General features: G+C 35.8%; 1 protein-coding gene across 1 annotated transcript in view; it reads right to left on the reverse strand.

Moving 5' to 3' along the window:
• LOC111058077 (leucine-rich repeat-containing protein 24) overlaps positions 1–2,186 on the reverse strand; it is a 59,260-nt gene extending 57,074 nt beyond the window's left edge. Inside the window, 1 exon segment of the mRNA XM_039438557.1 lies at positions 2,120–2,186. The gene's annotated coding sequence lies outside the window, so the exon portion shown is untranslated.
• Positions 2,187–18,045: the final 15,859 nt, after the last annotated feature.

Below are 18,045 nucleotides of genomic sequence, written 5' to 3' on the forward strand. Positions count from 1 at the left end.
CACGATAGTGACATCCACTGTCAGCATTTATTATTGGAGGGGGAGCATTGATGTTAAGTATATGAGAATTACTGACAGATTAAGGTGAATTTCAATGTAGGTGTGCTTCTTAATTTATGTTTTATTTATTCATTCATTGGATGAAAAACTACAAAATAGGAATGATAATGAATGAAAAAATTATGTGGTTCTTGTGGGAATAGAGTAGGGACTTGAACTGAGGCGTTTGGCTGAGACACATGGTTGAGATTGGCTGGGACTTCCCAGTTGGCTGGGACACGTTGGCTGGGGCAGCCCAGTTGGCTGGGACACCTAGACTGGGACATCCTAGTTGGCTGGGACACGTTGGTTGGGACATCTCAGTTGGTTGGGTAACGCTGGCTGGGACATCCCAGTTGGCTGGAACAGGTTGGCTGGGACTTCCAAGTTGGCTGGGACACGTTGGCTGGGACTTCCCAGTTGGCTGGGACACGTTGGCTGGGACATCCCAGTTGGCTGGGACACGTTGGCTGGGACTTCTCAGTTTGCCGGGACACGTTGGTTGGGACTTCCTAGTTGACTGGGACACGTTGGCTGGGACTTCCCAGTTGGCTGGGACACGTTGGTTGGGACATCCCAGTTGGCTGGGACACATTGGCTGGGACTTCCCAGTTTGCTGGGACACGTTGGTTGGGCTTTCCTAGTTTGCTGGGACACGTTGACTGGGACTTCCCAGTTGGCTGGGACATGTTGGTTGGGACATCCTATTTGGCTGGGACACGTTGGCTGGGACTTCCCAGTTGGAAGGTATGCCTTGGCAGGGACACGTTGGTTGGGATTTCCTAGTTGGCTGGGACACGTTGAGAGGATGAGTGACTCAAGAGTTATAAAAAAGGTCTCCAGAAACAACCCAGGAGGGATAGGGCGGAAAGGACGTCCAAGAAAGCGTTGGCTGGAGGATGTGGAGGACGACGACATTTGGAAGCTGGGTGTCAGGGGATGGAGACATAAGGCTGCCGATAGAGACGAATGGAGAGGCTTTTTGAAGGAGGTCAAGGCTCTGAATGAGCTGTAGCGTCGAGGAGTAAGTAAGTAAGAGTTGGGATTCAATCGTCAATGCGACATTGAAATGGGAGATCGAGTTCGTACAGGTCATTCATTCATTCATTCATTTATTCAATCAATGAGAATTATACAACTTACAGAAAAGTACCACAGGCTAACGTACGCCCAAAACGGTTCCAATTCTAATTTATACAACAGTCCAAATATAGCTAGAGGTATTATATATCTATCTAGTGTTTTATAAAATATCTATTTTATATATATTCACAATCCATACACACAAAAATCATTTTCAATTGAAAAAATACTCCTAAATAGAATTAAATTAACTACAAATAATTAGAAAATTCCAAACATTGGAAAACTATAACATTTTGGGACCGGAAAGACAAAAACACTATTTATAACTTATTATCATGGAGCTGATATGTAAATGATTCAAATTCCTGAGTTTCATCAAACAATTCGAAGATCCATGATAAAAGGTTTTCATAAAAGTTGTTTCCTACAGTTACCTTGAAAAGTGGCCATTCCTGCACTGATTACAGAACTCAAAGAATCACTTTTCAGCTCTAGTGCGGGATTTTTCTGCACTCCAGATTTGCAACATGGCAACACAAAATAGTTAGTAGGTTATATGGAGCACCAGTGCAGCAAAATCAAAATTTAGTTGGTAACTGTGGTATAGTGTGGTATAGTGTTGTGGTGCACGTTATAATAATATGGAGGCAGTGGACAACAGTGGATGACAGCGAAAGCAACAACATTCAGCACACAGCCGCCTTCATTCATTTACCACATTATTATTATTCAATTTTAAATAAATTAAGGTTTTTATCAATAATAATATTACACAGAGAAACTTTTGATGGATTCCAGGGAATTTTACCCATAATTACCCACTTTTCATATTCAATGGTAACTGTAGGAAAAAGTTCCTCTGCTGCACTCAAGAAACCATTCCGCTCTCGCCTACGGCTCGTGTGTAAACGTTTCTTTCGGTGCAGCAAACTGTCACTTCGCCCACTAGTTGCACAAATAACTATTCTAATTTTAGATTTTCTCATGGTGTTACCTTTCAACACTGCTATATATTGTTTCTTGTGAGAAAATGGTCGTCATTGTCTCTCATTCCAATTCCATTACCTGGAATAAATAAACAAACATTAATAAATACATCTTTCCATGAACATTGATAAATACATCTTTAACAATGTAGAATTAATAATTAATAAATACTAAAACAATCAAGGTGAGTGTAGATTTGGTTCTTCAAGAAAATCTGAATTACCAGTGCATTCTCATTGATTTCCACAACCCTCACCAAATCGTACAAGGAGTGGATAGAAGCTGAGATTGGGGTAGATAATAGAATTCTTGCCAACATGCAACTCAGGGAGATGTCAATATGTCAAAGAGCTGTCATTTTATCGGGGAAAAAGGATGATATTCTTCCATAGTTTGACACGCTAAGGGATAAGAATTGTTCCATGATGTGGTAAATATGGAATGTTATTTAATTCCAATCATTCTCATTCATGAGATTTGAAATTAACGAAGACAATTTTCACAAATTGTTCTAAGATTTGAGACTAATGAAGACAATTTTCAATTTTCTCTTGGGAATTTGCAAGTACATTGAACCAATATTTGAATGATTCAAATGTTGATCCAACACGCATGAAACTATGTATTCATATTTGGACAATATTAGAAATCAGTAATCCCAGCTACCCTCATTGTGAAAGAAATTGGTTGTGATAGCTCAAAGAATATTTAGTGGATCATTTCTCCATTATTTGCACTCAATTCTCTCATTTAACTCATTATAGAATTTTCAAGAATAAACTGGTATGCAAAAGAGACATAATGCAGGCTACGAAAAAGATGACAATGATTATCACTTATAATCTGAAAAACAGTAGATTATAGTGGTGCTTATAATGAAAGTGATGTTATTAGATTATATTGATGTTATTAACTTATACGTTTATTTTTTATTATTCTAATTACAAGCTGGATGTGAGTTGGACCAGGCAATAGCCTAATTCCTGTTTGAAAGGAGAAGAACTTATTCTAGATCATTGTTCTCATCTCATAATCTTTACCGTTCCATCACACATAGACCACTAGACTCTAGATTTGTATAGGTGCATACAGATATAGGCGCCGCGAACATGAGCAATTTACTTTTAATCAGATGATTATATCTGTATATTTTACAGAAACGGTAAGATACAGATACTAGTAGTTCTGTGAACAGTAGACGTCACGCAGTATTCTCATCCACAAGTACCTTATGGAAATACAGCAATAGACTGGCTTCTCCACAAATCTGTGTAATCACTTGTCAGCTGATTTATGATGAATAATTCATTAGTCTGATTTTCACTCTAATATTAGCGTATGAAGGAGGCTCCTTTTTCCTTTTATATTATCCTTGAAATGCAAAATCTCCAAAAACCTTGTATATACGTCGACGCGCAATTAAAAAAGGAACATACCTGTCAAATTTCATGAAAATCTATTACCGGGTTTCGCCGTTAATGCAAAACATATAAACATATAAACATTTAAACATTAAGAGTAATGCCAAACAGTCGACTTGAATCTTAGACCTCACTTCGCTCGGTTAATTATAAAAAGCTTGGCATCAGCTGATTAAAATGAATCACTCATGTTCGCGGCGCGTATATCTGCACGCACCTTATGAAATGTTCTCTCTTTTGCTAAATTACATCTAATCAAGTACATACATTTCCTCGTAATTGATTCAATGTACTGAGAAAACTCTCTGAGTTCGAACAAAACTCGAAACAAGATATCTTTTCCAAAATTATACTGAACTTATAAATCCGAAAACACTTGATCCCTTACCATCCATATATGAATTTCAGCATTTGGAAAATTAAGGACACATCCTTGAAATCAATTTTCAGCTATTTTCATTTTCCCCTTCAGATTTGAATCTCAACATCCCGTGAGTAATGATACATCTTGAAACATTATCTCGATTTTCACATTTTGAGGAAAATGTTCCAAGAAGGATAATGTTAACAAACAGCAAACCAACAAAAAAAACGGTGAAATTGGAATTCTTCCTCACTTCTCCTTCCAATTCTTCCTTCCACTCTCTTAAACAGCAAAACGATTGACAGCTTCAGTCATTTGCTGAGACAACAGACTTCTCATAGAGAATACCGAGAGAGAGAGAGAGAGAGAGAGAGAGAGAGAGAGAGAGAGAGAGAGAGAGAGAGAGAGAGAGAGAGAGAGGAGAGAGAGAGAGAGGGTGAGAGAGTAAGTGAGAGAGAGACATAGAGTGAGAGGGATATAGAGGGATAGAGTGAGAGTGAGATTGTGATTGATTGATTGAGTACTTTATTTATGTAGATTACAATATATACTGTCTTATAATTTACATGATATAGACTAAGAAAATAATTATTGAACTGTGTATGATATGAAAAAGCAATTGTAATATAATAACTATAGATAATATAATATTGTAATGCATCTACATAAATTGGTGAAGCATTGCACTCTTCTCTCGGAATGTCTGTCACAATTTGAAAAGCCAGTGAACTGGTTAACACTGTTGACCATTATAGGGTTCCTTAGTATATATGGCTGAGGAGCTGGGGATGTTCTAAGTACAAGAGTAAGTGACGGTTGAAGGTCCCTTGGCAAGTCGCCAGCTTGTGTCCTTCCTCTCATTCTTCTTCTTCTACTTCTTCTTCTTCTTCTTCTTCTCTTTCTTTTTCTTTACCTTGTTCCTCTCCCTCTTCTCCTTCTTCTTCAATTGAAAAAGGTTGGGAATACAGTAGGAAAAGGTGTCGATTCTATTCAGTTTCTGATATTTGAACATTTTTTGTCAATCACAGAATCGAGTTTCAACAATTTTCATTATGATAAATGATAGAAAAATTCATTTTCTACAAATTTCATTTTCTAACATTTTTCAATACAATGAAGATTAATGAAGTTATTCAATGAGAACTAAAGTCCTGCATCTAAGAATATCAAGGAATTAGTGGTATCTATTTCCGTCATTTTTTTCGCAATCGGTAATAAATTACTCAACGATTGTAAAAAATGAAATCTACATCCAATCGATTCGAAAATTCATTATCTACAATTCGTCTCTCTTGCCATTTTTCGATAAGGATAACCTTAAAGAAGTTATTCAATAAAAACTGAGCCCATGTTCTATGATAAGCAGTTTAGTTACATTTTCAACCGTAGGTAGCGCTAGCGGTCCCACAACCGGCTCCTTTTGTCAAGTTTAGTTGCATTTTGAGCCACCAGGTGGCGTGAGCGCTCCTCTCGTTTCTTCAGCCGGTTGCTTCCCCAATTCTTGAGCCCTATTCAGCTCTATTTTCATCTCAGTCTGGTTTCAACAGATTTACGTCCGTGCAAGCGTTTACGTTTATCGTTGTAACTTTGTTGTTTCTCAACCGATTCTGATTTTTCTGGTGTCAATCTCTTCAAAACAAACTGGAGAATTTTTAGGTGCAGTGTTTATCTACGATACGATTGATGATCATCTGGTTAAACTAGTTCAAATGTAGTTTTATATCATCACTTTGGAACTATGAATAACTCAAAAACGGCTTATTCTATCGAAAAAACTGTGATCATAAAAATTGTAGATCTCAAAATTCTGAAGAGGACGGGATATTATATTTGAAATTGGGAGGAAACTCACCTACATTTTATGGTAAAAGACTGTCAGTTTTTTGGGCCCTGTTGAGTGTTTGATTAATGAGACTATCTACATTTCTCTATCTCTTTCTCTTCCTCCATTTCTTTCATTTTCGTTCTCCTTCTCTTTCACGATTTATTTTTCTTTCTATTCATCTATCTCTCTATTTCCCTTTCTCCATTTATTTTTCTTCTTCTATTCCTTTCTCTTCCTTTATTTAATTCTCTTGCTCCATTCCTCTAATTTTCTCAATTTCTTTCACTTTAGCCTTCTCTAATATTGGTTGTTGTGAAGTTGATCACAGTTTAAATTCAACCAAAACACCAATTCAAGTGGTTAAGTGGTAGAGTGGACATTAAAAAGTCATTCTATTCTATTGTCAAGCTAGAGATAGATTAAAATCAAATCAAAAATTGAATTTTAGGCTTTCGTGCAACCAGGCCTGAATTGCATTGAACGATATAAATAATATCACTCCTTTGTAAAACAGTCGTGACATAACATTAACAAGTGACGAACCCAACTATATATTAAGATATAGATAATAATGTAATGGACAATGGTTATGATACAGCTTCTATTAAATATCTATCTAGAATTGGATTATGTTGTAGTATCGATTTATTCTCTTCTCTCATATTATATCTTGTCCAATAAACACATCCCGTGAAAAACTCGAAAATTCTAGATCAATCCGATAACATTCCGACACTTTCTATGCATTTCCCCAATCAATTTTATCCCTACATTGCAATCCCCCAACAACAGATCAATCTTGTTCTGTTGCCTAATTTGAGAAGAGAGAGAGAGAGAGAGAGAGAGAGAGAGAGAGAGAGAGAGAGAGAGAGAGAGAGAGAGAGAGAGAGAGAGAGAGAGAGAGAGAGAGAGAGAGAGTGAGAGAGAGAGAGAGAGTGAGATAGAAAGCGTAAGAGAGAAGAGAGCTACTATGAGTGAATTTTGAGAAAGGCTTGTTGGGGAATTGAGAGATGTAAAATAAATCATAGAGAGACAATAGCGTAAGTAGATATCCCATGGTATAGGGAATTTATGTCGCAACTTTTACTGTTATCTCAAGCTGATTACTGTCGATTACTGTCAATTTTTACTGTTCTGTTGGGGTGATAGTGTATGAACGGCACAATTTGAGAGACTACCAGCGTCACACAGCTGCATAGGAAAGAACTACGTGAACTATCGGCTTGGGATAACAGTAGAAGTTGCGACATAAACGCCCTATACCATGGGATATCTACTTATGCTATCGTTTCTCTATGAATAAATATAGTAGGAGAGGAATGTGAGAATAGAGAGAGACTGAGAGAGATTGATTGATTGATTGAGTACTTTATTTATGTAGATTACAATATATACTGGCTTATACACTTATATACAATAGGTTACAATTCAGCAAAATTATAGATGAATTTACATAAATATAGACTAAGAAAATAATTATTGAACTGTATATGATATGAGAAATCAATTTGTAATATAATAACTATAGATAATTATATTGTTATGCATCTACATGAATTGGCGGAGCTTTGGACATATCAATGTCCAATCTTCGGAAAGAATATTAAAAATATCCTCCCCACTAACTCTCTACCAAATCTACCAAATCCAGAGAGAGAGACTGAGAGGGCTTAAGCGCCCTCTGAGACTGAGGGAGAGAGAGACTGATGAGGGAAAGAGAGAGGGAGAGAGAATTCAATTGGACTGAATAATCTCCTTTATCAAGAGCGGAGTTAGAACTCCATGTCCTCTCTTCCAGGAAGAGAGGGTATTTGAGTAAGAGAGAGTATGTATGAGCAAGAGTGGTTGATTGTGTGAAAGAGAGATTTGAATGTGGAAGAGAGAGTGGGGGAGAAGTGAGTGAGATAATAAAGCGAAACCGTTTAGCAAACGTGGCATTGAATCGACATTGGTGTAGGGTGGTGGGGGGTGAGCATGGCATATGTGACGCAATGACGTAAAGAGTATTCTGTAGTCGTTTATCACCACGTGATGTCTGAATGCAGTGAGCTGAAAGGGTGGTTTGGGAGCATTTTCGGCGTTTTCGAGGTGTTTTAACGGGTTCTGGAGGGGGTTTTAAGGGGTGTGGGAGAGTAAGGAACGTTTTTGGGGTTTGATATCAGGAAGCAGGTTCCTGAAGGTTATTTGAATATACATTTTCCTGATGAATATGAAGAATGAATGATTGATCATTTTTAACGAGGAATCAACATATATATACTGTAGATCATATAAAGTTTCATTTGAAAAAAAATTAGAGAAAAATTCAACAAGAATCCACATTATATAAATGAATAATTAACTATCATTCAAAAAAATAATTTTAAATATTATAAAAGAAAATATTATTGCAGATATACGGGAAGAATAAAATCACAGCTATCCACTAATGAAGGTGAAAAATCAAGTTGGCTGATATGCTGTGCTTACACTGCCTTTATAAAATGGATCTAAATATAGAATGAATCATTATTATTGAACGAAAATCCGAATCAAATGCTGTAAAGCACCCCGAAGACTTCTGCTACTGCAAATATTGACAACAGGGTTAACAGCTAGATGGAAATTCGATGAGCGCTATAGAGAACGATGACAACGACAACACCAATGTTAATCAAGTATTACAATTATAACGTGGACCACATAAACTGTAGTACCAAATTGTAACTGGCGAAAGTTTGAATACTGAAGATGAACATACAGCTTTACATTTCGACTACATATCATTATTTTGAGCCGTTTTACTTGCCGTGAAAAGCAGTGACAGGCGACTTGAGCCGTGTGAAACGACTCTTAACCCAACACATGTGTCACCCGCTTTGTATCCTCAGCACACGGCGTTCCAACAGACAGCTGTGAAAATGTATTCGCAACTGTATTCACCTCCAACTGTATTCACCTCCAACTGTATTCTCACAATCCATCACTGGGGCGCACTACACTCACACACTCACATACTTTAACACTGTGATACTAACACACTAACACACCAACGCAGTCAAACACTCGAACACTAACACAAAGGTAAGGCTAGCTTCACACACATCGATTTTGGTTTGTACGATTTTTTGACGTCTTTATGAAATCTACCAGATTAAACGGAAATTGACAAACATCATCTGTTTGAAATCATCTGTTCAATCTAATGGAATCATAAGGTCGGCAAAATACCGTACCAACAAAAATCGATGTATGTGTGCGGAGGGTATTAGGCTAGTTATACATTCATCGATTTCTGGACGTAAATGAATCCGTCCTTATGAATTCCACCAGATTAGATGGAACTTAACAAACATCATCCGTTTCAATCCAATGGAATTTATAAGGACAACATAATACCATAAGAAATAGTTATTTGTGCAACTAGTGCGCAAAGTGACAGTTTGCTGCACCGAAAGAAACGTTTACGCCCGAGCCGTAGGCGAGGGCGGAATGGTTTCTTGAGTGCGGCAGAGGAACTTTGTGCACGTATTTCACATTAAGTTTTTCCTACAGTTACCATTGAATATGAAAAGTGGGTAATTATGGATGAAATTGCCTGAAATGCATCAAATGTTTTTCTGTGTAATTTTATTATTGATAAAAACCTTAATCCTAAAATCCTAAAGTCCTCGTTGTCCTTGGTTATAATATATAATGAATAATAATTAGCGCGTTGTGCTTGGTTGCACCTCTGCTCACTATAGCAGCCACAGCAGTCACTGTTACCAACTTCATTTTGATTTTGCTGCACTGTTGCTCCATATAACCTACTAAGTATTTTGCGTTGCCATGTTGCAAATCTGGAGTGCAGAAAAATTTTTCCCGCACTAGAGCGGAAAAGTGATCCTTTGCGTTCTGTAATCAGTGCAGCAATGGCCACTTTTCAAGGTAACTGTAGGAAAAAAAAATGATGTGTGTAACTGTCTTTAGGCTAGCTAGTAACACATCGATTTTTGGACGTACGATTTTTTTCCTCCTTATGAATTCTATCTGAATAAATGGAACTTGACAAACAACATCTGTCTAATCTAATAGAATTTATAGAGACAGCAAAATATCGTACAAACAAAAGTCGATGTGTGTGTGCGGTGGTTGGGCTAGCTACACACACATCGATTTTTGTTCGTACGATATTTTACCGTCCTTGAGAATTCTATAAGATCAAATGGAACTTGACAAACACTTATCTCTTCCACATCATCTGTTCAATTTGATAGAATTTATAAGGACGGTAAAAAATCGTACGAACAAAAATCGATGTGTGTGTGACAAGATTTACACACCAACACAGTTGTACACAACAAACTGAAATACTAACATAATTATCAGAACAATTACATTCTATATATATTGCAATTATTCAAATGCTAATGAGTTAATAATTATTATCAAACGAAAATCCCAATCAAATGCTGTAATTCACCCCGAAGACTTCAGCTACTGCAAATATTGACAACAGGGTAAACAGCTAGATGGAAATTCGATGAGCGCTACTATACAAAAATTATAAGACCTGTTCGATTCACGGGCTGGCAAATAATATTTTTCAATAGTAGCGAGATAAAGGAGATAACGCTTTTATTTTCTAGTTTTGCAACGTTCCTGGTTCGTTTATCACAATATAGAAATATAAAGAATAAACAGAATATTAATTATCGATCATGAAAATTAAATATCAAATCATTGGAAAAACTATTTTCTTGGCTAATAAAATGTACCTAATTGATACTTTAATAACGTTTACAGTTATTATTACATCAGATACATTGGTATCAGCTATCCTCTATGAAAGGTAGTGGCAAGGCAGAGAATCGGCAAAGCTGTTCAAAAAGTTCTGTATTTGAATTGCTTACCCTGTCCTATGAACCAATCGTTGCAAATACTGGAGAAATGAAGGAGAATAAGGGAGAGTGAATAAGTGAGCAATAGGAAAGAAGCAAGAGGATGACAAGAATAGAAAAAAACAGATGAGAGAGGGATTATATGACAGAAAAAAAAAGAGAGAGATTAGATTGGACTTCTTTATTCATGATTATCACGGAATCAATCCAAGAGAGATTAGATCAGATTAGATTTATTTATTTATGTATGTTACAATATCTACTGGCTTATACACTAATTTACATTAAATAACGTTAATGCTAATTATTCAACGAATTTTACAAAGTATAGATGATTAATCAATGAGGATAAAGATTGAATGCAATTAGAATAGCGATAATATAAAATTGTAACTTCATAAATCGGCGGTGTTTCAACAAAGAATTGACGATTCTTTAAGAAGGATATAAAATAATATCCTCCCCATCAACACACGACCAGGAGAGAAAGAGAGAGAGAGAGAGAGAGAGAGATTGATTGAATGGTTGATTGATTGAATGGTTGATTGATTGATTGAGTACTTTATCTATGTAGATTACAATATATACTGGCTTATACACTCATATACAATAGCTTACAATACAGCAAAATTATAGATGAATCTACATAATATAGACTAAGAAAATAATTATTGAACTGTATATGATATGAAAAAGTAATTTGTAATATAATAACTATAGATAATTATATTGTTATGCATCTACATAAATTGGCGGAGCTTTGGACATATCAATGTCCATTCTTCGGAAAGAATATTCAAAATATCCTCCCCACTAACTCTCTACCAAAACGTTAATTTCGTTATTTAAACTAAGGATTTATTTATTAATGAAGATATTGTAAAAGTATTGTAAAAAAAGAGAGAGGGAGAAAGAGAGAAAGTGAGAGAGAGAGAAAGAAAGAGAGAGAGTGGCAGAAATACCCAGACAAGGTAACTAAAGCTTTTGCAGTTATTTCAAACATTTGTCCAGGGATTATTTGCTACACCCACATCATACAACCCCAGTACACTCTTACATAGAACATGTACACACTTACATATTATATGTAGACTATGTACATAATGGGTCACTAGTGGTGTACTATGCACATATATACACTTTTACACGCCCCCCTAAACCTAACTACAATCCTACTAATACTAAACGCAAACTCTTATTCACACACACACACACACGCACACACAAGAGCCTAAACTCATAATGTCTGCAAAAACACACATGTTTGGCCCACATGCATGTACAAACATGTTTGAACAAAAATATACCTACTGTAGTACCCTGCTATGTAGCTGAGTTGTAATATATGGAGCAGTTTTGTTTAATGTCTAGAGGTGCGTACAGATATACACGCCGTGAACATGAGCAATTCACTTTTAATCAGCTGATTATATCTGTATTTTCACAGAAACGGTAAGATACCCATATAAAATTCTTGGCATCAATTTCATTTATTGCCAATAATTAGAATATTCAAAACATATCACAAAATCTTTATAATATGACATAATATCATTAAAAATATGAATAAATAAACATAATTACTCATACATCTAGGCATCAGGGCAAAGAGAAAATCTTTTCCCGCTGGTGAGAGTTGCAAAAAAACTTATCAGCTGATTAAAAGTGAATTGCTCATGTTCGCGGCGCGTAAATCTGTAAGCACCTTTATATATACAGGTATCACTGTACTATGTTTACTCCAACAGTATATAGTGAGGTCCACGTTATAATGGCAGTGGAAGAAGATAAAGGAACTGCATTGCCGATTCCCTTCCTTGCCACTGCCCTCCATAGATGATAGCTCACACTAGTAAAAAAGTGTAAAAAGCTTATCTATAAAAAGTTGTCCTCCACCAGGTAACTTCAGGAGTTCTACCACAGGCAAAAAAGCTCTACTTTCAAGTTACCAGTATATCTGATGTAATATCATGGCTCAGTTGCACAGAAGCCTGTTAACCTTCCGGTAGTCGCGCCCTACTCAATCACACGAGCAGTCGCGTGTTGTATTTTGTACAACATCCAATTTTCCAAGTGTTATGTACTCTGTTTACTGTCAAAACATATTAATTAATTGTATACCTAATTATTCTCTCCATCTTCTCGGATTTTTTTATGCCTATGAACATTTTAATGATCACCATTTCAAAGCCTAATAAGGTACATCAAGCAAAGCCATCAATTCTTTCTTATTGGTTAGTTTACAGTCCCCGTATACAGTATTTCCCTATCTTATGCATAGTGCGACTTATGCACTGTGGCGACTAAATGGCACCTAAAGACTGAACCATTGCTCGGTTGATACTGCAACTCAGTGGAGTGATGAGGAGAAAGTTTTGGAATGCATAGGTGACTCATTCACTGACACCACCCCATTCAATAGTTTTGTGCAGCAAAAAAAACTGACACTGTTGTAATTTTTACAACAGCGCGACTGCCGGAAGGTTGAATTTCAATCATGATTGAATTCCCGAGAACCAATCAGAGAAGGCTTAACGAGAAGAAAGCTTTTCTGATCAGTTCTCGTCACAATTAATCACAGTTAAAATTTAACATGGTTTTGTGCAATCATGACTGAGTGTTGTTTGTTGAAATAATCAATTATACTGTATTTCATCCACCATGAGGATATATTTCTCAATAAACGAACAATAAATTCCCATGGTTGAGAATGAATTATATTCATGTAATTATATTTCTACATTGTTGAGTAGCGATCTGGTAGCATTATGGAGCTAGAAAAGGTTAGCGCCATCTGCGCTGTTGAATGATAGACAAGGATAGCAATACCAATGCTGATCAAATACTGCTATTATAACGTGGACCTCACTATGAGAGGAATGTGTATCTATACAGAGGTATTGCAGACATTGCTTGACCATAGGAACAAATACGGGAGTGTATTGTCGTTAATTCAAACTTGTTGATTTAAACTTGTTGATTTAAACTTGTCGTTGATTAAATCTTGTCGTTGATTTAAACTTCGTTGATTTAAACTTGTCGTTGACGTATATATAATCAATGTTATGTGAAACCGTTTGTTGTGTAAGACCTTGTTTGAAGTTTCCTTTCTATTTGAAACTTTTAGTTTGTGTTTGAAGTTTGTCTGCTGTATTCACAAATAGTGATTGTAGACCTAGTGGGTGCATTAAGGCTAGGCAGTAGAGCGGCCATGTTGGATTTCCATGTCCATAAGTGTAATGTTGATTGGCAATTCATATAACTCGGCTTATTTTCAACCAAACGTTTTAGCCTCATTATTGACCGAACGTAGTGAGGTCTATGTTTTAACTCGGATTTTCTTTTGTCTGTCTGTATGTAACGCGATTACGGCCAAACGCGTTGATAGAATTCCATGAGATTTGACAGAAATATTCCTTTTTCAACTGCGCGTCTATGTATACATAAGGTTTTTTAAAACTTTGCATTTTAAGGTTGATATGAAAAGAAAAGAAACTCCTTCATACTTTCATATCACTATATAATATATCATGATAGAGAAACAATAGCGTAAGTAGATATCCATCCCATGGTATAGGGGATTTATGTCGCAACTTTTACTGTTATCTCAAGCCGATTACTGTCGATTATTGTCATTTTTTACTGTTTTGTTGGGGTGATAGTGTATGAACGGCACAATTTGAGAGACTACAAGCGTCACACAGCTGCATGGGAAAGAACTACGTGAACTATCGGCTTGGGATAACAGTAAAAGTTGCGACATAAACGCCCCATACCATGGGATATCTACTAATGCTATTGTTTCTCTATGATATCATCTACTTTGAAGATAGGATCAATCATACTATAGAATTATTCATAATCAATCAGCTGACAAGTGGAGTATTCATTGCATACATTACACAGATGTCTGGCCGTGTCTAAGGTGGGGTTTCAATATTTTTTATGATGCGTGCCCATCAGTATCAATATTATCAAATTTGAGAAACAAATTCAATAGGTGATTGAAGATGAAATGAGAAATGATTGAATTAACTAAATGATGCTGAAGAAATTATAATATTCTCAATTGAAAAAAAATCATTTTAAAATAGTTGAGAACTATTCTTATCAGATGGAAAGATAATCACGGAACTGGGAAAATTATCATAAGGGATACAAATTCAAACGTGAACTGTGTTTATTAACATAAGTGTGTTTTTGATCTTGGAGAAAACAAATAACAGTTTCTAAGAGTAAATTATGATTCAACTGAATCATTCAGAACAGGTGACATCAGATACTAGTGGATAAGAGAACTGCGTGAGGTCTACTGTTCACAGAACTACTACTACTGTATATCTCGATCTCATAGTCTGTTCAACCTCTCTTTAAGTTGCGAAGGGGGAAATTAATATTTCCTAAGATGACTTCTCTATTGAGAGAGTGATTTTTTTGAAGTTTTTGATAAATATTTTGGAAATTCTATGATTGAGAGATGATGCACAGAGATGCAGGTATTTGTGTTGATACAATTTTATGCAATCGAATTCAACCTGGATTTTATTTATTATTTTTTTACTTACAACAATGGCGGTACATTTTATCGGTAATGTGCATGAAATCTATATTTTCCACTAACCATTGAGTTGAAGTACCTTCCATTCTTTTCATATTTGTCTATATATTCTTCTTATATAATGTGTATCTGTTTAGAAAAGTTGAGTCATTTTATTTACTTAGTATTGATGAAATTTCAGGTGTAATGTTATTTATATTCTGTATTCATTTAATAGGTTCTACTCTTTGTTTCTAGAAGTTATCTACTCATCTACATATCTATTCTCTGTTTTGAATACATTAAATTTTCATTTGTTTCCATTATAATGTAGTGATAGTATGCAATGGGTCTTGTAGGACCTGGCAATTCATTTTCATTTGTGATAAAGAATAAAAAAATAATCTATATATGTATATAAAAGCCAAATGGCACTCACTCACTGACTGACTGACTGATTGACTGACTGACTCACTCGCAGAACTAAAAATCTACCGGACCAGAAACGTTCAAATTTGGTAGGTATGTTCAATTGGCCCTTTAGAGGCGCACTAAGAAATCTTTTGGCAATATTTTAACTCTAAGGGTTGTTTTTAAGGGTTTAAAGTTCGTCTCTTAGCATGTATATTCTTCTTCTCCCAATCTCTTAATTATAATTGAAATTTCCATATCATATGTTACTATAGAACTATTAATAATCTAGATAGAGTACCTCTTCGAAACAGTTGTTAACTGGCAACTGAATTAATAATTTTGTCAGGTTGGCATAAAGTTGAGTTGACTTTGTTAGGTTGGCACCAAGTTGAAGATTGAAATGCATTTATCGCGGAAAAATTGATTGGGCACTGCTACTTCAATCAGAGCTATTCCTGGGAAATATTATATCGCCTGATATGGCGAGCGAAGCGAGCCCGCTGATCTCATTTTTTTTACGGGGGTCCAGTGGGCAGAGCCCCCTGGCTAGATGGATATGGCGAGCAAAGCGAGCCTGACGGCTAGTTAATGTATAGTTTTCCAACTATCATCTTTACTCCAGGAATATTCTTATTGGGATAAACAGCTGTTGTTTTCTATAAAGTGTGAAGTTTTTAGCACAAAAATTTCTAGTTTCATTCGAAATTTCGACTTTTAGAATATTTAGTGAGCTACTTTTTCATGATTTTAGACTCTAATAGTACCTATTTGATTAAAAATTTACTCGTTTATCTGAGTATTGAAGAGCGTTATTGTATTTTGAAAAGTGAAAGTGACATAAGCAACATTTTGATTTGGACAGTAGCCTATAGTATAAATTGGAAATGGAACAGTTTTGGGCATGAGCCTGTTGTGCCTTTCCTCATGTTATGTATTTACACACAATGTGATAAATAAATAAATAATTACAATAATCAATACATAAATAATAAATAATAACTACAATAATTTGAGAAATGAATACGAAGCTTGTATACCTAAACCAAATAAAAGTCACTTCATGATATTTTTTTCTTATTTGGCTCCAAAGTTCTACAACCTGCTGCCCTTGGAGATAAGGCAGTGCAAGATACGATCAAGGTTTTTGAAAGAAGTCAAGGGATTTGTAATGGAATGTGAGAATATAGATACTTTTTTAGAATTCTCATGTAGACTTGTATAATTATCATAATATTGTACAATATATTTCGAAGCTAAAATTGATAAATCATCGATACTGTCATGTAATATGTGTCACTTCATATGCGACTGTCGGCCTCAGTAACTACATTTTAGCGCTATAGTTTTGTAATCGATTTTATATCACCATCTCAAACAGGTTTAGTACCTCAAGATGCAAATACTCAATTGGCATTGCATTTTATTTTGAAATAGTATTTTCTAATGTTCTAAAATTTTGTATTGCTTTGTATAAATAACCTCTTCTGATCAGTGTATTATCACCCACCCCTCCAACAATGCTACTCTATACTGCATTTCCACTCACCCCCCGAACAGAGCTTCCAGATTTCCCCTAATCTCTCCACTATAGTAGATCTTCCCCACTGAATCCCCTGAATCACCCTCAACCCACAATTTCCAAAATAGATAATAGCAATACAGTTCGCATGGCTGAGTATCTAATTACTATAATTGGCTTATTACGTTAATGACAATCATCGTTGGAAACTGCCTCGTTAATATGATTGCCTCCATATAACACAATCCGATATACAGGGATCCCTCAACTGGTTTATATAGTAGACAAGACATGAGGGTGTGCTAATCAATCTATTACCTACATTCTATAAATCGATGACGTCACTTGATTGACGGATTCATGATGAGGTTGAGTATAGTGAAGTCCACGTTATAATGGCAGTGGAGGAAGATGGGAGATCAGTGATGCCGATTCTCTGCCTTGTGACGTCATATGATTGACGTATTACAATGGAGTTTAGTTGACCGAGAGAAGTGAGGTCTAAGATTTAAGTCGACAGTTTGGCATTTCTCTTAATGTTTAAATGTTTAAACGTTCGAATGCTTGAATGTTTAAACGTTTGAATTTTTGAATGTTTTACAGCAAAATGTGATGATAGATTTTCATGAAATTTGACAGGTATGTTCCTTTTTTAATTGCGCGTTGACGTATATACAAGGTTTTTGGAAATTTTGCATTTCAAGGACAATATAAAACGGAAAAGGAGCCTCCTCCATACGACAATATTTAGAGTGAAAATCAGACTATAGAATTATTCATCATAATTCAGCTGACAAGTGATTACACAGATGTGTGGAGAAGCTAGTCTATTGCTGTTTTTCCATAAGGTCTATAGTTTCAATCAGGTACTTGTGGATGAGAATACTGCGTGAGGTCTACTGTTCACAGAACTACTAGTATAGTGAGGTTCACGTTATAATGGCAGTGGAGTGAGATGGGGGAACTGTGATGTCGATTCTCTGCCTTGTGA

Source organism: Nilaparvata lugens, chromosome 12, assembly GCF_014356525.2.
Source record: "Nilaparvata lugens isolate BPH chromosome 12, ASM1435652v1, whole genome shotgun sequence".
Taxonomy (NCBI): domain Eukaryota; kingdom Metazoa; phylum Arthropoda; class Insecta; order Hemiptera; family Delphacidae; genus Nilaparvata; species Nilaparvata lugens.